Below are 22,185 nucleotides of genomic sequence, written 5' to 3' on the forward strand. Positions count from 1 at the left end.
CTGCCAGTGAGTGCAGAACAGCTTCTGACAAAAAGCCAGATGAATCCTAGGAGAGTATTTCCCCCACTCCAGAAATGTGCCCGCCCCGGCCTGGGCATCTGAGGCCAGACTCTGGGCTTGTACCCCCACCCACGCCCCGCACCCCACCCTGAGGGCAGACAGCTGCGGGAACATTCGGGACAATTAGTGTAGGTTTAGTTCAGCCGCGATGCTGTGCTGTCCCATAATCGTGACTGGACCTGAGGAGAACAGCAGCTGTGGGAGGCATGGGAGCTTGTGGGTGCTGTCAGGGTCGGCGGGCAGCCACCTTCTGGTGTGGGAGACATCGCGGGGCCTGCCCAACGGGACCTCATTAGACTCTGTGGCTGAGAACGTCAGGAAACAAAGTCAGGAAACCCTCGGGATGAGGGTGTGTCCTGAACAAAAACGACCTCATCCTCAGCAGAAGCCTTTCTACAGGGTGGTGGGAAAGGCTAGAAGGATATGGTCGTGTGAAGCACCCGCATCCCAGAGAAGAAGGGTGAGTTTTTGTTGCGATTGAAATGGCGTGGACAGGTCTAGGCGTCGGTAAGAGGAGCTGGTTACCTGGGCAGCAAAGCACTCTGTCCAGGCGACATCTTAACCTTCGTAAAGGTACTTCTGTCTAGAACCGACACATAGCAGTGAGCCTAAACCTTGCCAGCCCGGCCAGCGAGGATTGTTGATTCGGGATCAGGCGATACAATTCAAGGTCACCCAAAAGGAACCAGGAAGACCACCTGGGCGATCCTGTGGATCAGACTTGGGTACGAGGTGGTGGGAGGGGGGCAGCAGGGTCCGGGCCCGTGATGTGTTGTGCAGGTAGATTGAGAATTACATCCCCACTAGGGGACTTACCATCACTTAACAAATCGTTTATTGATCCATAGGTAGCTCCTCTCCAGTTCTTATTCCCGTTGACCAGGATACACACGCTTGCACACTTGTGCTGAGTGCATCACGTGATTATAAATGGACATGCGGAGGCCAGCTACATCCATTTCAAAGTGCACGCATGCTGTCTAGCTGTCCTAGGTGATGGGGGCGTCATTTTCCGTCCACCATCGATGGCATGTTTCACGTGGCCCACATCAGCCCATGAGCAGACTTTTCAATCTTGGCCAAATGTGTGAATGAAAGGTGGTGTCTCATACCTGATTTAATTTGTATTTCATGAAGTAGGAGCATAGTCAAGTACCCTTTCTTGTGCCGATTGACCATTTTAAGGTCTTTGTTTTAAATATCTGCTCACCTACTTTATGTATTCTTCTATTGATTTGTGGTGTTTACTTTTTATTTTTAGCAGTTTTTTTATGTCATGGAAATGACACCATTGTCATTTGCCTTCAAGCTTGGGCCACCTTCCAGCTGCGCCCTGGTCCAGACAATACCTCCTTAGCACAGGAAATGACTTGGCTGGAACCGTCGACGGCACTCTGGGAGCATTCTCCATAATGTAATTCGATTTCCCTCTTCCTGAGCAAGGCCATTTCCTACTCTATGATAAGTACCTTCCATTAACTAATGACCAGGAACACAATCTCAGCAGCCGAGATGATCATCATGTAGCAGGGGGATTTCAAGCATACTTCTTATCAGTGAGTTTGGCTAAAATAAAATATTTTGCTAAGTAACTTCTAGAGCATATTGTTTTCTTAGCAATCACGCTCAACTTATGAAAAGGTTGACATATTAGAAAAGGGGAAATACACCAGAAGGAATAGTTTGTTAAAATAAATAAATAAATAAATAGACAAGCGTTAGGTGCAGAGCATTATCTGGGAGCTGAGAGGATTAACAGAGAAAATATTGGCTGAGGGTTCAAGGACGGACCACTGGACACACTCACATAATGATGTGTAAGAGCATTTGTAGCAGAAAGAGAGTTATATTCAGTCCTCAGTCACTGGGTCTTGGAACTCTCTTCGGAGCTACAACTGAACTCAACGTTGGGCATTCAAAACTAGCCGTTCAGACTGAATCCTGTGTGGGGGCTTGGAGTTTGGAGAAAATGACATCTCCAAATGCAGGCATGGCCACCCGAGGCTTCCTGATGAAGGTGAGCCTTAGTGCTCAAGGGGAAAGCCCCATACCGAGCACCCAAAGAGAGGGGTTCTAATGAAGCCTTAGCTTCAATAAAAACAGCATTAGCTTTGAGCCTCTGGTCAACAAGGGCAGGGGACAGGAAAATAAAGGAGGAGGAGGTGATGGACCTAACGAAGTGAGTTTACAACAGTAGCATATTTCGGTTGCCCCCCGCCCCAGCCATCCATACAGCGCCCCTACATCTGGCCAGTGTGGAAGGAGAGTCACCGCAAACCTGGAGTTGTAAACATGGTCTACCGTGCCACTAGGCTCATGGGATTTGGATCTGATGATGCTGCATGCAGGCTCTGTTCGCTTGGTTTTGCTTGTTGAGCCTCCCTGGAAGAAATATGAGACCGGGTTGCCAACTGCATCCATATGCTTGCACTGGTCCTAGGAATTCACCTCCAGGCAAATGTTCTAGTTGGAAAAAGTACAAAATGATCTGCATAAATGCTATCTAATTTCTTCTAGGGATTAAATGACCACCTTTGCAAGACTGCACTTAGAGGTACGTGGTTAAGAGTTACATAGAACAGGGGCGCCTGGGTGGCTCAGTTGGTTAAGTGACTGTCTTCGGCTCAGGTCATGATCCTGGAGTCCCGGGATCGAGTCCTGCATCAGGCTCCCTGCTCAGCAGGGAGTCTGGTTCTCCCTCTGACCCTCCCCCCTCTCATGTGCTCTCTCTCTCCTCTCATCCTCTCTCTCAAATAAATAAATAAAATCTTTAAAAAAAAAAAAAGAGTTACATAGAACAGACATCAGAAGGCCACCAACCCACCCTCACGCGTCCCCTCCCTGTGGAGCCAGGGACCCTGGAAGGACAACTGAGGCCAGCCCCATTCAGCCTGCACTGAATCCCCTGAGCGTAGACGAGTGTACCCTGACTTGTCCTCATCCCATATTCTACGTCATAATAGACACGAGCCTCTCAAGGTCTGTGTAGGACAAGTTTCTAAGGGAATTCTGGCATCCATCAGGGAATGGGGAAGCAAATAGCAAAGAAAGCCATTTTGCGGAAGTGGTCGACTTTTTTGTTATCTGGATCCAATATGGATGGTTTTATAAAAATCTCTCTGTTTTGAAGATTTGCCTCTTAGGATCAGGTGTTAGATGCTTGCCTTCGCTTTTGGAAGCATTTCTCTATGAACGTCTTACAGGCAATTAGCCACGATCGAACCTTTCCAATTAACCAACACACCTGGGTGATTTCTCAACCTTCTGGAATGTCTAGGCGAGCCTTTCAGAGGCCAGCTGGCATGCACTTCATGCGGGACCTCCGCTCACACACGCTGCACGGGCCTGGGCGCACCAGGCTGCTTCCAAAGCCCAATGTCTCTTGTAAAGTCCACATCTTCTAGACTGGAATTGTAATCCAGTATGGGACTGTATAACATTGGGTCAAGAAATCTGGACTAAACATTCCTTCTTAGCTAAATTTTCGCTTTTCTCACATGGAGAAGAAAAATTAAGACTAAAGATTCATGATCTAAGAATAACATAATTAAAATATATCTGGGTCGCTAGACTAGATATGTTTTAATCAGGCTACTATTTTGCCTTTGTCTAAAATCCCAGGGTCAGGCTAAAAGTGGTGCTGTGTGTATTTTGATTAGCAATGTCATCAGGGTGCATTGCCCAGTGCTGGGCACAGAGGGTGCCCGGGACATCTGTCGTCTGACTGGTGAAGGGTCCACAGCCCCATCCTGCGGCTTGCTGTCAGGTAACCCGGAGCAAGGCCTGCAGCAGGAATCACCCTCCCCTCTGCTGAAGGTTTAATTTAATGGTCCTGTGACCCAGCCCAGTAGGCTAGAGACCCTTTCAGGGTCCAGGATGCCCTATCCATCGTTGGGTCAGCATCCCTGTGTATTGCTCGTGTGGGTACATCATACCACTTTACTGATTCATCGAAGTAATTACTTTCCAAGTGCTATTGCTTTTTAAAATTTTTCATTTAAGAACTAACCGCTATGTTTTTAAGACCCTGCCATTATATTTGAAGAGTATCTTAATATTTTTTATTTGCACCAGAGCAAGATAAAGACAGTCCCCAGTATTCCCTGAGTTCTGTATGTTGTCACTAAGGTGATCAGCATCCATGGCTCACTGTCCTTCCCAGTATAGGAAAGTGTCACAGGGTTTGCCATGGCCCCGTTCTTCCTCCAGCCCTCCAAAGGACTGAGAAAGACATCTTCCTAACAACGAGAGCCTTTTCTTTGCCATGTTCTTATGGCCTTAAGTCAGGTGTGGGAGCAGAATGAGTCCTGGAAATCTGCAGCTTTGGGTATCAGGACCAGCCAGGCAGGCTTTTCTCGTTTCCTGCGAGTTTCTTTTTGCCTTTTTACATGAACAGTAACACAATAGACACAGTCTGGTACCTTGCTTTTCTCTCTCAGAAATATGTTTTGAATATTCACATATCATTAAATAAACAGATTCCTCATTTTTTTGCTGGCTTAATATTCTTTTTTTTCCTTCAAATTTTTATTTAAATTCTAGTTAGTTAACATACAGTGCGATTTTGACTTCAAGAGTAAAATTTAGTGATTCATCACTTACATACAACACCCAGTGCTCATCACAACAGGTGCACTCCTTAATGCCCATTCCCCATCTAGCCCTCCCCCACCCACACCCTTCCATCCACCCTCAGTTTGTTCTCCATCATTAAGAAACTCTTATGGTTTGTTTCCCTCTCTCTTTTTCCCCCCCTCCTCCCATATGTTCATCTATTTTGTTTCTTAATTTCCACATGTGAGTGAAATCATATGGTATTTGTCTTTCTCTGATTGACTTATTTCACTTAGCATAATACTCTCCAGTTCCATTCACATCATTGCTAGGCTGGCTTAATAGTCTACTTTGTGGACATACTATTGTTTACTAAACCAGTTCCTCGTTGGTGTCACCAATTTTTGCTAATGCAAAGAACGTGGCCTTTTCAAATCTCAACTATTTTGCACATATTCAAGTAGAGAAGTAGGACGAATTCCTCAAAATGGAAATGTTGAGTCAAAGTCTGTGTATAATTTGAACTTGACAGTGTTTCCCTAATGTCCTTCCTGGATGCCATTCCAGCTTCCCTCTCTCAAGGAAAGCTGAACAGCATCTTTCCTCCACACGTCATCAACCCTGTGTGTGATATAACTTCTCTGTCTTTCCAAACCAGGTAGGTTAATTGCATTCTCTTCTTACTATGAATTAGGCTGAGTATCTTTTCTGATATTTAAAATTCAATTATTTTCTTTGTCATTTATTTGCAGGAGCTCTTTATCCATGAAGGCAATCAGTTTTGTTAAATGAGTTAAGGTGTATTCCTAGTTTTTCATTTGTCTTCGGACTTTGCTCTTGGTGATTTTAGAAGTGTGCAGGGCTTTGAATCCAGCTGAATCTTCTGGCTGAATGTAAGGTGTGTGATGCACATCTTATCTCTGTTCCCGAGAAATGCTCTAAACTGACCATAATGAATGCAGAGCATAAAACTGTGAGGACACAAAGCCAAGGCGGGAATTTGGTGGCAAACTAGAAGACTTTGGGAGACAGACAGTGAGCTGAGGAGGGTGCAGGCTGATGCAGCCCACAGAGGGAACCAGCAGGAGCAAGCCAGACCCAGAAGAGCTCAGAAATCGGGGTCGCTGCTATGTCCAAACAAAAAGCTGAGAAGTGTGATGAGACACAGGATGATTGGTTGAAAGGAGCTATTTATCCTCAAAAGAAACTGAGCTTGCGGAGCCCTGGTCACGGAACTTCTGAGGATATGGACAAGGCAAACACCGGAGACAGAAGTTACCGTGTTCTGTCAACACTAACATGTTCATTTTCACAGCTTTGGAATCAGAATGTTTCTATCATTTGTTTCTTAGAATTTTAGTTGGAAGCATTGTATCAACCTTAGCTTCTTCTGCCCTTCATATCTAAGATTCTGGCAGACAGGCTTATCATCGCCTTCATTCCCGGCCCCAACACACCCACACCCAGAAAAGTGACATCACAGCTCAAACACAAACCCTGCAGATGAAAACATCCAGCCTGCCCCACCATGCCCTGGACTTTGGTCGTTGACAAACCAATAAACACCCACGGAATTAACAGTCGATCTTTTAGTGCCTTCCTCTTAAATAAAAACCGATACCTAAGAGTCACCAGACTTCTGGGGAACCTCTAACAGAGCACAGAGCAAAACCTATGGGAACAAAGACAAACAAGAAAAGGAAAAATTACAGAACTCACAAGAAGGGAGAGATGGGAGGGGGCAAAAGAAAACTTCAAATGAACCATAAGTAACACTTTGAAGGAAGACAGAAGAAGATGTCATATTCTTTTTTTTTTAATGTTTTATTTATTTATTCATGAGAGTCAGAGAGAGAGAGAGAGAGAGGCAGAGGCAGAGGGAGAAGCAGGCTCCCAAGGAGCAGGGAGCCCGATGCGGGACTCGATCCCAGGACCCCGGGATCATGACCTGAGCCGAAGGCAGACACTTAACCATCTGAGCCACCCAGGTGCCCCAAAGATGTCATATTCTTGAAGAAAGGAAGACAAAGACATGGGTCAGGAGCCAGGATCTGGTCCCGTGGGCTTACCTGGCTCATCAGGACTCGCCTGGGGGACTCCCACGTGGTTACTGTCGGACGTTGGCAGAGACTGGAGTCACTGGAAGCCTCAGTGGATGGACACACAAGAAGCCATTTCTCTGGCACATCTGTGCCTGGCTGCTAGTGGAATGGCCTGAGAATGGCCAGGCATCGTTTTCTGTCCACACAGCAGCCCCACATGCTGACTTGCACATCCTCACACCAGACCAACATCTTCCCCCAGAGCAGGTGTTGGAGGGTTAAAGCACAAGACTCCTTACAACATAGCCTCAGAAGACCCAGAGTATCGCTTCTACCACATTCTTGGTCAGCCTAGCCCCAATTCAAGAGGAGAAAACCAAGAGAAGTCATGAAAGCTGAAAGGTTTAGTTCATTGGGCGCCATCTTTGTATGTGAGCTCCCACATCAACCCAACGAAGTAACGCAAGAAAAACGTCGTGTTGGGTGAGAAGGTGTATGTAAAAATAATTGCATGGTGGAGAGCAATATTCAGGTCCTAATAACCAAGTAAACACTAGACATTGATTTAACTCAACAGCAGGTATGGCAGGCTGAGAGAACATGGCTGGGGCTGTGGTGTGGGGTTAGGTGGGGCGCAGAACGCAGGTAAACAGTGAAATAGTTAAAAGCAGTTTTCTGTGGGGAGAGACAGTCAGGACTAGGGAAGGAGATTATGGTTCCTTATTCTAAAACGCAATGCACTTGTTAAACTTTTTAAACCATTTCCACATATTAATTTGATAAAAATACAAATGTACCCTAAATGTTAAAAACTATGCCATTTTGAATAGTAAGGGAAATAATCTGGTTTACAAACTTAATCCTGAGGGAAAACAAATGTCCTGGATATTCTAGAACAGGACTAGTTTCAGATACGTGGTTCCCTTTTCACCAGAGATCTACTCTTCCTCTCGTGGATGCTACTTCCTTCTCAGGGAAAGGGGTCTTCCTTCTGGAAGCACCTCTGTAGCTGGAGGACCCTCACAGAAATAAGCAGATGTGAGCATGTGGGCACAATAAAGCAACTTATAGGAGCCATAGGGAGTATTTAGAAAAAAGGCAAATCCTTCCCGGGAAAATAAAATGCCTTTGCTCATAAATTCCAAATTACACCTGTTCCTTAAAAATGGCAGAAGAGAAGATAACTCTGCATAAACTTGCTGCAGGAGACACCGTTGTGGTCAGTTGCGGGCCGTCGACCAGTTCCCAACACAGAGTATACTCAATAAAATAGAAGTTTCCTCTAATGAACTTGAATTTTACTATCTATGCTTGGCTTTGTGAATTACACCCAAAAGACTTGTGGAGGGTTTTATTGCTAATCGTGTTATTAAGTGTCACACAGAGGGAAGAACAAATTCTTTCCGGATTGATTTACCCCCCAAAAAGTAGTATCTTAAAGAGGATTGCCAGTCAGAAGTTGTACGTTATGAATAACTTAGTCAGATTGAAACTTTCTCCATTCACTTAGCACAGTCATAAAAATATATTCTTGCCTCAATCTGGAGGACTTAAAGCATAACATCCCAAATATATAAATTTTACGATAGCCTAGCACCATTAATTTTTATTGTTGTAAGAATACATTTCCAGGGAGGCATAAACAAAGGGCATAACAGGAAGCTACGTTTGGCTGGTTTGGGCATCTGTATTATCTGCTCACAAACCTGTAAGCATTTTCAGTTCCAAGGACAATGTGGTTTTGATCAATAAACGGAAATTCTACTTTTCTTTCATGAGTTGTAATCACTAGAACCCAACGCTGTTCCCGTCCTGGCTTGGATGGGACGAGCGCACTCCACTCCGGTTTTTGTTTTGTTTTTTGTTTTTTTGTGGAATGTGGCTATGAAACCAAAACAAAATCCGTGCTGCAGCTTTTTGAGGACACTTAATAGTGAATGGTGTCACCTCACACCATTTAGGATGGCCACTATTGAAGGAATGGGAGACGAGAAGCGTTGGCGAGGACGTGGAGAACTTGGGCCCCTCCTGCACCATTGCTGGAAAGGTAAGATGGTACCGTCGTTATGGAAAACAGCATGGAGATTCCTTAAAAAACCCTCTCATTCAGCAATGCCACTTCTGGGTACATATTGAAAGAATGCAAAGCAGGATCTCAAAAAATTATTTGTTCATTCATGTTCGTCGCAGCATTATTCCACAATAACCAAGAGGTGGAAGCAACCCAAACATCTATTTATTGATTAGCCTATAGACAAAATATGATACATACATAACATAGAATATCATGGAGCCTTTAAAGAGCAGGAAATCCCAACACAGGCTTCAACATGGATGAACCTTAAGAACATTACAGTACGTATGTCACAGAAAGACAGATACTACAGGATTCCACTTACATAAAGCATCTAAAGCTCGTAAAGTCAGGCTCACAGAGGCAGAAAGTGGAACAGTGGCTGCCAGGGGCTGGGGCTGGGAAGGGAGGGTTCATGTTTAACGGGGAAGAGTTTAAGTTTTGCGAGATGGAAAGAGTTCTGAAGTCAGCTGCCCCAAATGTGAAACATACTGAACACGCCTGACCCTCATAATGAACTGAAGGCTGAGATGGTTAATTTAATGTTGTGTATTTTTACCATCGTAAAAAAATATAACTAACTAAATAAGTAAAGGTAGTTGGCAGATTGGAGAAGACCAAAATTCAGAGTACCACTGAGCCCGTGGGAGGAGCAAATGGGAGTTTCCATTTCTCCTCTAACATCCCCAGCTTGAAGTCAAGGCATCCCGATGCCCAGACGTGGGCACTTGGGCACAGAAGCAGACCTAGGCCATGCAGGACAGGGTGTTGTCACCACGGCCCCCGCTTTCTGGCCACGGGACACAGAGGGGAGCGATGCAAAGCCAGATAGTACCAGGGGGACTGGGGAAGGGAGGGAGCACACGAACAAGACCCCCACAGAGCTGTTTATGAACTTTTGATCAGCCTCACACCAGAGGTCGCACACGTGTGGACTCAATCCTAATAGGAAAACAAAGACTTTGAGAGTAAATCAAAGGACTGACCAGCACACGGGTCCCAGACTGTCTGGATAGCAATGCAGAGCCTTTCCGAACTGAACCGACATGGGAGCCAACACGCACACAGGCTGGTAGGAACCCGAAGCCTGAATCCAAGGAGGTGGACCATCCACTGGAGGGAACACGGCAGCATTCCAGAGAGAGCATCCACCAGACACAGCTTCGGAACAGGAGACGCAAAGCGTGCAGGATACAACGCTGGCTGAGCGTGGATGCGGTTTCCGGATTCTCCACAATGTATCACATCTCACAGCACTGAACATCCGGGGAGAGTCTCTGTTACTGTGTATGCCCCGTAAAGACGTTGAAATGCCAATACAATACTGGTCTTAGTCTGTTCCGGCCACTCTCAGGAAATCCCACAGTCTGGCCGGGGTATCAACAAGAGTTTCTGGAGACTGAACATCTGTGATCAGGTGTCTGCATGATCCCGATGGGCTTCTGGGGAAATGGGATATTTTGCCATCACTGCACGGGTTGGAAGGGGCGAGGGAGCTCTGTGGGGTCCCCTTTTATAAGGGTGCTAGTCCCATTCACCTCCTGCACCACCTAAGGGACATGCGTCAGATTCCGCCTCGGAGCCCATCACCTCGAGGGTTAGTGACGGCAGGATGAAGCCCTCCAGCTAAGCGAGCCCTTGCTTGGAGGGTGGCTTCTCTCCGCGGCACTGCCATCCATTCGGAGTAATGTCAGAATTTCTAAAAACTTTCCAAACCAACCATTTGGAGCAATGTCAGAATTTCTTTTCTTTCTTTTTTTTTTTTTTTAAGATTTTATTTATTTACTTGACAGAGACAGAGACAGCGAGAGCAGGAACACAAGCAGGGGGAGTGGAAGAGGGAGAAGCAGGCTTCCCGCTGAGCAGGGAGCCCGATGCAGGCCTCGATCCCAGGACCTGAAATCATGACCTGAGCCGAAGGCAGACGCTTAACGACTGAGCCACCCAGGCGCCCAATGTCAGGATTTCTAAAATGCTACGGAGGACACGTGTCCTAGGCACAAGTCTGATTTTCTACCTAGGATGCATGCAAACCGAGGAGTCAGGGTAGGAAAAGGCGGTGCTTCACAAAAGAGAGAAAAAGGAAGAAGCGAAGCCTTCCTTTCATTACTGTTCTTGGGGGTCTTCACTAAAATTATTGAAATTCCTTAGTAAACTGGCAAACAAATACAGCACAGCCCAGTATTAGAATTTGGACATTATTAACTTTCTAGACTCATGGGGATTCCTGCTAAGCCCCTGAATGTTGCATTTTAACCTCAAGGATGTGTTTGGTTCATCCTGAACAACCTTTCCTTACAGGATATTTGCCTCAAAACCAGTCATGGCTCAGAGAGAAATCATGGCAAGAAAGAAAAATATCCCATGGTTTTTGTTTGCTGTATTTTAACTGCAGGGCGCCATCTGCTGACCATACACTTCTGACTCTTTTTTTTTTTTTTTTTTTTTTTTACCATTCCCGTTGATTATATTAAGTGAATTCATAATCAAGAAAAATTATTTGGATTATGCACATCAGCTTCCATCCCAAGATTTGGCCAAGCTGACTTACCATGACACCTTTGGAAGTAAAGTCATGAGAATAATAGTGTTTTTAACCTGAAAAGAACACCCATCTCAATTCGGCAAGGGGACAATGCGACGCACCTGCTCAGACACAGGTGTGAGCAGCACCTAGGTAAGGAGGTAAGCACAGACGCAGGTAACTATGTGCCTGTAGATTAAGAGCTCAAAAATGTCCGTTCCTTCTAACCAAAATACACCCATGGAAGGACCAGAGATGTGGGCAAATACCCACGGGAGTGGCTGCTTACACTGGCTTATTTGTAATGCTCTTTCCTATACCCGCAGAGAGGTAAACACACACAATATGCAAGCCTTATGGTTTTCAATTAAAATTTAAAAAGTCAAGAATGATGTGGGAAAACGTGTATGAGACGATGGTAGGTGAAACAAATGCAGAACCTAAACAGAATTTGCAGTATAATCCCAACTAAGAGCAAAACAGATTTATACATCAACTTAAAAGAAACAATTTAAAAGAAGCTATGTATATGGTAAAAGGATTGCAGTTAAATTATAGTTTCTTGTTATGATGTTTTCATATTTCCAAAAACATATATCTTTCACTCCTGTCATCAGGTAACGTAGGTATTTAGTGGAAGCATGTGTTTTTACTGAAAACCAATGTTGCAGATGGAAAAATAAAATTGCATACTTTGCTTCCTCCTAGTGGACATGGGAGAAATTGCACTTAGAAGCTAACTTTTTCATAAAAGGTAAACCACTTCAAAGCAAAACCAGGAAGGGGGTGGTAGAGCAAAGGGGAGGAAAAGACACCAGGACTGAACACTATGTGGGCAGCAGCTGAACTCAAACACACCAAGCCTCAAATTGTCATTTTAAGTAGAATTGTACTGCTAAGTATTTATGCATACTACACAATCTGTTCAAAAAGCTAAACTCTACATGCTTCTCTGATTTGACCCTGGATTCCCTCTACTTTCTCTTCCAGGACCCCCTGCTCCCCACTTCCCAGCATCTGTAGCCCATGCTCCCCACTGGCTGCCCCGGTCTGCCCCGACCTCAGCAAGATTAGCTGATCCTGGAGGATCACATGCTCTGTGTCGTTGGAAATAAAGCCCGTATCTCTTTCAGTTCTGTTTTTACTTTATGCATAATGTGCTCCTATGTCAGGTGCCCAGCTGTTTATAATTGTTAGGTCTTGGTGGATTGACCCCTTTATCATTATATGATGACCTTCTTTGTCTCTTTTTACCGTTTTTTTAGTTCAAAGTCTATTTTGCCTGACGTACCTAGAGCTACCCCCGTTTGCTTGTTTTGTTTATTTGTTTGTTTGGTTGGTTGGTTACCATTTGCTTAAAATATCTTTTCCCTCCCAGTCTACGTGTGTCTTTAGAGCTAAAGGGAGTCTCTTATAGGCAGTACATTGTTGGATCTTGTTTTCTTAACCATTCAAGTAACACATTCCTTACCAAGGTGTAGGGGTCACGTCAGGACTGAGCCTTTCCCTCGTGTTGCTGAGCGGCCCCCTTCCCTCCCTACACCCACACCACTGCGCTCTCCCTGGCTTCTGTGGCTGGCCACTGGCCATGCCCTTTACCTGGAATACCTTTCCACCTTATCCACCTGGAAAAATCCTAGGCACAGCCTCCTCCTCTGTGAAAACCAGGCATCTAGAGAAATGCAGATTTTTTTCCTTATCGTGATGGAACCTTCAGATATGATCTTTCCAATGACTGTTACTTGGGCAAATATATATGCATATCTGTATGTAGATAAAGATCTCGATCTCGATCTAAACATCCACCTCAGTCTAGAGATAAGATATGGAAACCAAGAGAAAGGATTGGAAGCTTGACCTCTGAGAGTGTGCATCCATAGGTATTTTTGGAAAGCTCTTTTCTAATTAGTGCTGCACACGATCTCAGAAATTTGGCATCGTTTATTCCTTGACTTTTTAGTGCAATTCACAAGTACGACTACCTAGGTCTGAAGCATTATGGTTCTTGCGGGAAAATTTTAAATGACTGATTTCAGTGTATTTCATAGATACAGGACTGGTCCGAGTCTTTCTGTGTCTTGTGTTCATTTGGGCAGTTTAGACGGGTGTGCTCATCGCCCAGGTGGTAATGCGAATCAGTTCAACCACTGGAAAACCATCGGAATTACCGCGTCCGTAAGAGGGACACTCCGTAGACACAGCCAGTCTCACTCCCCGCGACAGGCCCTAACGCTGACTGATGCCTGTCGTCTGTCAGACACTCTGCCGGGAGTTGGAGAAATCTTAACGCCTTAATACTTCCTAAGAACCATGTAGGTATCATTTTTCCCGTTTATGGAACAATGAAAGAGCCGGCTAGCTTAAAGTCACACTGTTAGTAGCAACAAGGGGAGATTTCAGCTGAAATCCACTCAGCATCCAAGTCCCAGGAGAGCACACACTGCTCTCACTCTGTTTGTTGTTGCCGTCCTAACACACGACACGTCACAGGGCTATGGTCCCGCACCCATGTCATCTGTCCCGAGACGCCTGTGGCTGCACAGGGAGGGCTGTCTCTTGGCCTTCGGGTGGAGCAGACCGGCGGTGCTAAGGAGGGGATGATTTGTGAGCGGCCTGCAGCCATGGACAATGGAAGTCAGAGAACTGTCCCCTTTTCCATGTCGGAGGTGGATCGCCGGGCGGATGTTCCACATCGTCACCGGGAAGTCCCCACCAGGACTGAGCCCTGGCTTCCTTCTTCCCACCCATCCCCACCCCACTTTCCACCCCCCTTGTGCACCTACCTGGGGTGGCCTTCCAAAGAAACCACTTGCACTGGGGATCTCTCCACGTGTGTGCAGGAGCCCAACCCAAGAAGACACCCTTATAAAAAGAGAGTGGCCAGCTCCCTAGATGGCCATGGGAAGGATTTTAAATCACTGCGCATTACCTAAAATTAGTGATGTCAGGACCATTACTCATCATGCATGGAGGAAATAGCAGTCACCTCTCAAGTTACTACCCTTCCTTCTTAAAATGCTTCCTCTAGAAGTTTGTCAACATGCCTACAATTTCTACTCCTGAAATTTATTATTTTGACCTTAAAGGAGTAGTTTTCAAAGCACCAAGCAGTGGTTTGAAAGAAACACAGATTTGGGTTTTTTTTAAGAAATTAAGCAGAACCCCAATGTTTAATCTAGAAAAAAGCAGAGATTCTCTGTTGGAAAAGGGGGTGAGAACTCAGGATTCTGTGTGCCAGACATTCACTCCCCTAGTATTTCTCGAAAAAACCCATAAGCTCCAGGGTATAAAGTCAGAATAGCTCTGAGTTCCGGAATTGAATTCCCAAGAAGCTCTTTTTTTTTTTTTTTTTCTTAATGTGGTATGGCTGGGAGAGGAAGTACCTTCACTTGTTAAATATAAAACTCCAAAGGACAGGGCTAGAGCTTTGGCCAGGGCGTTGGTGGGATTATAACCAAGAGCTTGGTTCTCCCTCTTCCCCACCCTGCAGGGTCAGTGTTACCATAACAGGTTACAGATAAGACACAGAGGCCAAGGGCTAAGAAGTGAACACGGGTTAAAACAGGTTCGTTTTAACGAACGGGTTTATAACGGAGGAGCTGAGATTTGGGTCTATTCCTTACAGTTTCAACACTCTTATGCTTTATATAATCCACTTCCAGAGAGCCAACCATCAGTGAAAGCAGAGGGCAAAGGCCACTGGAGTTACCTTTCTGATAGATTGATGGAGCAGACAAGAAACAAAGACTTGAGTTAGAATGTTTCAGCTGACAAGGATAGTTTCAACCCAGAGCGACAATGATCCTGGGCAGCCCTCCTCCCTCCTCTCCTCCCTAACCTTTCCAGCAGGGAAAGGCAGCTCAGAAAAGCCAGAGGCTCCAGTGCTCCATGTTTCCTTTTCTACCTGTTTGTATCCACCTGGCTTATGTGCAACTGCTCTGCACGCCCTGTCTGCACCCACCATCTGTCCCCGGACATCCCCACCCCTCGCTGTGTAGCGCTTGGAATGAAATGGTAAAAAGCAACAGAGACAGCAGGGAGACAAGTGGGGACAGTAGCTGAGACAGTCCAGGCAGGAGGCATGTGGCTGGCTGTGAACACCGGAGTAGAGAGGGGCCTGTGGGAGTGGAGCTGAGAACACCTGCGGATGAGCGGAATGGAGGGGTGTGGGGAGGTGAGGCAAACCTAGGATCCAAGGGTGGCGTCAGCGTCGGGTTTCTGGCGGGGTCCAGGAGCTGCCGGGTGGTGCAGACAGCAAGGTTGGGAGGAAAACAGTGGGGCAGGTGAAGAACAGAGCTCCGCCATTTGCAGACGCCCCCAGGCGAGGACGGAAAGACACCAGGCAGGCAGGCAGGGGGCTGCCACTGCAGAGAAGGAAGGTGGAGAGAACTGGTCCTTGAGATGAGTGGTATTTAACCAGAAGATGATGGGGAGTCGATGATGTGGGGAAGGAGGAGACAATTGCTCCAGCAAAGTCCCTTGCGAGGGGGCTGAGGGTTTAGAGCACCCAAAGCACGAGGGCCCAGAGCAACCAGAAGGGAGGTGCCTTCGGAGGGACCAGGGGCTCATCTGCCACTGCAGCCAGGAGGTAGGAAGGCTGTGAGCCCGGGATGAGGAGGCGGAAGGAGCCATGTGCAGCGCTGTGCGGGACTGCAGAGAGCAAGCGCACGGAGCTCCGGGCTCCTGGTAGACTGCACACGCCCTGGAAGAGGCAGGCAAGAATGCAGGGGTGATTCGGTTTCCCTCACCCGCCCAGGGAATTGGATGCAGATTTGGAACCACGGGACAGCCAACCAGTTGCTAAGAGGAGAGGCACTGCACCCCTGTCGCGCGGCCATGCCCCCGAGGCTACTGGGGCTGCTGGGGCTGTGAGGGATGGTGCCCGGGGTTGTGCAGGGAGGGAGAGCCCTCTGTCCCTCTGTGCTTCCTGGTCCACCTCCTCCTCCAGCCTTCTTGCTGCCCCGACCTCATTCCTCTTTGCTTTGGGAGCCTCTTCGGAATATCCTCATAAATGGAATCTGCCAAAACTTCACCAGGCCTAGGGTTTCCCCTGAACACCACTGGCCAGGCCTCTCCTGCTGCCTTCATCATCTGGGCTGGCCTCTCCCCCATCCTCCCGTGGTCCCCGCGGGTGTGTGAAGTGGGGGACAGCAACGCTGACCTCCCTGTTCTTCCCAAACGTGACCGTCCCTCCTCGGCTTCCTGAACTCGCTCCATCTTCCCTTGAGCTTTGGAAGCCTGCAGACAGCGTCCCTTTCCCCAGCTCAGAGTTCTCCCTGTCTTTCCAGGTCCAGGTTAAACACCGGCCCAGAGAGCAGTGGCCTGTGTTCTGTGCTCTGAGTTTGCAAGGCACCTGTGTAAAGATCACACTGATGTGCATCCAGTGCATTTCTGCACGATAGACCCTTATAACTGCAGAAAGAACTCAGCACGGGTCCTATCCAGCTTGGGAGTGCAGGTTTGAAAGGCCTTGATATTTCCAGGTGATCCATCCAGAGGAATGAGCAAATGCAGGCTCCCCAGGGCCTGGCGGGGCGGGGTGGGGGGCACTGGCTGCTGGACAAAGCCACGGGTCAAGGCTCTGTGGTGGTCACAGAGGATGGGAGTCTGTGAGGCCGACGTCTGGAATTAAGTCGTTGTGAGAGCAGCTAGATTGTGGGTGGTCAACAGTCAGGAACAAAGAGGAGCAGACTTCTAACCTGACAGAAATAGCAGCTGATAACTGATGAATGATGTCAACTTTGATTTCCTGGGAGATATTGTCCTTTTCATGTGTTGTTTATTGTTTGCCCCCAGAATGCACACCTGAAGACATGTTAAAGGGGATGTTTTTAGAATATTCGGAACAATTTGAACTGAATGCGTTCTATTTTTGAATCCCTACATCTTTCTGCAACCGGAAAAAGCTCTCATGTCAACCAGCAGGAGCCTTCCAGATTCAACAAGCAAAGCAGCCGCTTTTTACGCAAATTGTTTTTTTATAGATCTCAGCTTACTAGTTCTGTGGACGATGAGAACTGTGGTCCACACCAGGGTCAAAGCACCTTGTCGCAGGCAGAAAAGACCTACACGTCCCACTTCCGTCTCCACCTGTGGGGCAGGACAGTGATTGGAACTGTTTCTCAATTTGTGGGGACAAGTCACACTGACCTGGGTGCATCCTGTCACTCTACTCAGCTCTGTTTGTGAGACACTGTCCCTGCCCTGTACCTGAGGCACTGGCCAGATTATACTGTTTATCAAACCCAAACCCTTGGCATTGATAACCCAAGGAACCCCCTGAGCCCCTCCTTTCATTAGTGGGGCTTCTCATTCAAGCAGAATAGAGGGACCATTACCCACCCTGGATGGCAGCCGGCTCTGAAATCACATGCAATCTTCCAGGGCTTAGCCCGGCATGCAGCCTCAAGAACTCAATGTTAGATGAAGGGATGATGTCACTGCAGGGAAGGAACCCCAAACCGGGCTGGCAGAATGGTGGCCCTTGTGAAGCCGTGGGGGTCGGGGAGCGAGAGGGACAGCAAAACCGTGAAAATGGCCATGAGAGAGAAAAAACGAAAACTTGCTATTCAAGATGCATTTGCAATCTAGAATCCTGAGCCCACAGTAGAAACAAAGACTAACCAAGAGAACCAGCCATAAAGTGTTTTTTCCTGACAGATGAAGTAGGACAACATGCAGGAATGGCTATAATATAAATATGCTTATATCTCTGGAGAGAGAAAGGAAGGACAGGTCTGCACTAAAACTAAATAATTATGAACGAAAGCACTAGGAACACAGGTACATAAAAGATAACCACTTTGAAATAGGAGAAATAGCAAATACAGCCGTTGGAATTTTAAAAAGCTCTTGAAGGATAAGATAAACCTTATCTTGCCCTTTCTGTCTTTGAAAGAAAGAAAATGGGGTAAATCAGAAGAGAAAACTGGGTGATCCCTGCCTAGGACAGAGTTCAGAGAAGATATTGCTTGCAGTTAAAAAATCCACTACACCGTTTCCACATTGTAGGAAGAACTGAATAATAGAAGAAGCCAAAATCAACCTCGTCATACTGGGTTGAAACCGAAGAACATCAAACGTGAAAAGAAAATTGTAAAAGCTAACAGAGAAGACAGACCCACAAAGGGCTGATCATTTGGTGGCAGATTTCTCATTAGAAGCAGCAGATAATGAAATAATGACAGTCTGAAAATCACAACTTCCAGCCCAGGATTCTGGGTAGGAGCATAACCAGAAGGGAACCATTGAGTCAGAGAAAAGACAACACATCAAGAAAAGACAGGAGAAACTGGTGGCTGCCATACACACACTAGAGGAAGAAATTAATCTTGGAAAGCAGTGAGAAGACAAGGAGAAAGACGGCAGAACCGGGGAGGAGTCTGAATTCTTTAAAGCACAACAGTGATGCCCCTGGCCCCCAACAGAACAGTACATGACAGAGCTTCCTTACATACCCACTCCTCCGTGTTGACATTGACCGGGTAATTGGATGCCCCACCTGTTGTAAAGGCATTATAGTAAGCAAATTCACATGCAAATGAGCCAGAAATAGTTAGGAGTTAGCTCCACTCTGGAGAAGGTCTAGAGTGAAAATTGGAAGAATTTTATAGCCTAGACTCAGAATGGAAACAGAAAGAAATGACATGATTTATGTCACAAAGAGGTTAATTTGATTTCCAGTGTTTGCAAAAGGCAGACTTGCTTACCTGCTCCATGACTGGAAGAAACTCTCAGGGCTCAAGCCATGGAAAATCCTCCTCCCTCTCTGGGAGCTCTGTGCAGGATTTCTCTCCCAGGGACCGGGATCACCCAGAAATGCAGCACAAAGTGTCGACCCTGTACCCAGCTAAAATATCACTCAGTAATGCAGGTGAAGCACAGATGTTTCCCAACGTACAAAGGCAAAGTGGTTTACCATTGAAAAACCTTTCCTTCAAATGTGGTGGGTAGAATGTAAAAAATACTAGAAAGCAAAGTATTTGTAAACCTGTTTATAAAATCTAATTAGCTCATTACAGTTAAGAAACTAACATTTTGTTTGTTTTAATGAAAAGGTAAAATTAAAATACTCTACAATAACAAGGAACAGGAGATTTAGAAAGTAGCAAAAGCACTGAACATTCCTTGTTTTGTTCAGGGGTTCATAGTGTGGGGTTGGTTTGTTTGTGAACTTAAGAACAATTCTTATTGCATGGTGATTTTTTTTAAAAAAAGGTGTTATAGTGAATAAACTTTTTCAACTTTATTTTTCCATAATCATATGTTGGTAAATGGGGAAGTAGCTAGAAGAGTAGAAAGAGCATTGGGGTCTATGTTATTAATTAATGTGATGGGATCTATTACAGCATGTTCTTGTGCTCAAAATGAGATATGATTGCACTTAATTTTTTAGAGGTAAAAGAAGCAAGCTTGGGGGGGGGAAGTTTGGGGTATTTGGGGAGCAAGAAGAATAAGTTGTCTCAGAGAGAGAGTAAAAGTTGATGAAGGGTTGCTAGCAGCCTGGCCAGGCAAGCGGTGTCCCCCTGATCCTGGAGAAGGTACAGGTAGAGGATGGCTGAATGTCACGGCTGTGTGTTTTGTGTGCTTGGGTCCTGTTGCAGAATGAGCAGATTGTTTGACCAAAGCTGGGGGTTTCAAGGACAAGTATCCCACAGGGAGAAAGGGGCAAGAACATTGAGATTATCTACAAGGGGGTGCTTACTATGGGGATCAGAAAGGAGGGAGGTGCATATATATGATCTGGAAAATGGAGGCATGACAGCGAATGGCTTGGAGGGCTCCTTGGAGTAAGACATTTTACAGTTGCTGAACTAGAGGAAGTGGCTTGGAACACCAACGGTTTATGTTAAGAGAATAAGAAGCTCACAGTCGAGATTTTGGAGGAAACGCTGCTGTTGCTAAGGATCAGGTCTAGAATTTAACGGGGGCAGCAGGTTTCCGAGGTGACATGGTAGGGAAGAGTATTGTCAGGGGAGGAGGAAAGGTGGGGACCAGGCACACGAAGCTATGGTCTGCATGAGTGCTGAAGTCACCACATCTGGTGACAGAGGGATGGACAGAAGACAGAAAGCCAAAGGCACAACTTGAAGCAATAATGGGGAACACGCTAGATAATTACATCAAGAAGAGCTGGAAGGGGCTGCAGTCTTAGCCATGGGCTTCAAAATGGGGGCTTAGTGAGGAAGGAGGGGTGGTGGTCATGAAGTCATAATGAAGAACGAGAAGACACATTGTCCGCATCTAGGCCTGGGGTAAAGGGGAATGGAGAAAATGGCCACCACTTAAGATGGCCAAAGGGAAAGCAGCGTCCTTAACGAAGAAGCTGGTTTCAGTTGGACTAAAGTACAAGACCCACTGACAGGAGAGGTTGAGGATGTGACCCTGACCGTGGTGTCTCCAGGCACAGTTGGGAGTTTGCGGAGTTGGTGTGGCCTCCAACCATCAGAAGTTAGGACTGGGTGATGCCTGGGGTCACCAGGCTGCAGAGCACCTGGAATGCACACCAATAACCTGTTAGGAGTAGGTGGGTCAGCATTCTGATGATGGCTTCTTTTTAGAAACCAAGCTGTATTGTGGCCAGAGGAGGGACTTGAATGAGTAAGTGGGAACTTGGGTGGAGCCCACATGGGAGGCCAAGGCATGGTTCATGGTAGCGCTTCCAGACTGGGTCCTCAGCTCCTCCATCGGAGGCCCCGAGGTCCCCAGGAACGCCGGCCCTGCTGACCGGGTGAGCAGAGATGATCTGTTCGTGCTGCAAGGCATGCCCTTTCCTGGTGTATTCTCTGTGATGTAAATTCCTCAGAATCCAGTGCCGTGTTAAATGTTAGGTCAAATGTTTGGTGTAGCAATCTTTCTTTCCACTGGGAGGCATAGCTAGCCCTGTCTTCTGTCCCCAGTTCTTTGAAGTGCATCACCAGCGTACGAGTCATGCCCAGCACAAAAGTCCCCTTTACCCCAGTGGCTCTCACTCAAGCTCTGGCCCATCACCTCCTCTCAGTCACAGCTGGGATATGACGGATGGACAGAATGAATGGGAGCCCCAGGAGAGCCCTGGCTGAGCCAATGGGCAGGCAGTATCCCAAGGCCAACAAATGGCCAATTCATGGCATGAAGAGGGGGTCGATTTCACCATGCTTCAATCATCCAAGCTGTGAGGAACTTGTTTCTAGAATACTCCAGACTACTATTATACCTCAGGCCACATCTTGAACCACTGATTTGAGCTACCCTGGTGCAAGAAACAACGCATGCATATTCAGTCCCAGGAAACTGGTAAGTACAAGAATGCGACACACATGGGTCATGACTTCAAGGAGCTTCCGTAGTCAAGTAGGGGACCAGTTGTCTGATCTTTGCAGTATGGCAGAGAGCGTAGGCTGGAGGCTTTGCAGCAATGTACAGAAACAGGTGCTAATGTCCAGGACTGGTTGGCCGCAGACAGGAAACCGATGTGAAGAGTCCATGGTAAAAGCCTCTTTCCCCACTTCTAGTCGGGTCAGATAACGGGGACCGTCTCCAGTATTTTCTTATTTTCTCTGTGCTCACTGAGTGATGGGAAAGAGGATTTAGACCCCAAGCTCCCTGCGTCCTGCTTGCTGTAGTGTGCACACCCTGACCTCCCAAACACTGCAGTGTGTCCGCCAGGCTCGAGGCAGAGCTCGGGATTCTCTCAACAGGAAGCAAAGACATGCTCAGTGACTTCCTGTGCATCCTTTTGCTCATTCTCCAGAGAGACTATAAATGTTTATCAACTCAAGGGAGATGCTTAAGAGTTGCTGGACTTGCTCTTCCTACACTGACGTCTTTATCCAAAGAGACGAGAGTCACTTTTTCATTCTGAGCTCTCGTGTCGCTGCCTTACACCTTCTTGTCGAGCGCTTCACTGGATTGAGGGAGGTGTCGCTTACTTGGTTGAGATGCTGGTAATT

General features: G+C 46.6%; 1 long non-coding RNA gene across 1 annotated transcript; it reads left to right on the forward strand.

Moving 5' to 3' along the window:
• Positions 1 to 465: 465 nt before the first annotated feature.
• LOC118026371 lies at positions 466 to 6,360 on the forward strand. Its single transcript, XR_004683547.1, has 4 exons — positions 466 to 520; positions 2,578 to 2,614; positions 5,182 to 5,272; positions 5,367 to 6,360. It is a non-coding gene; the product is annotated as an uncharacterized LOC118026371 (long non-coding RNA).
• Positions 6,361 to 22,185: the final 15,825 nt, after the last annotated feature.

This window comes from Mirounga leonina, unplaced genomic scaffold (genome assembly GCF_011800145.1).
Source record: "Mirounga leonina isolate KUSES-001 unplaced genomic scaffold, KU_Mleo_1.0 Mir_224, whole genome shotgun sequence".
NCBI lineage: Eukaryota > Metazoa > Chordata > Mammalia > Carnivora > Phocidae > Mirounga > Mirounga leonina.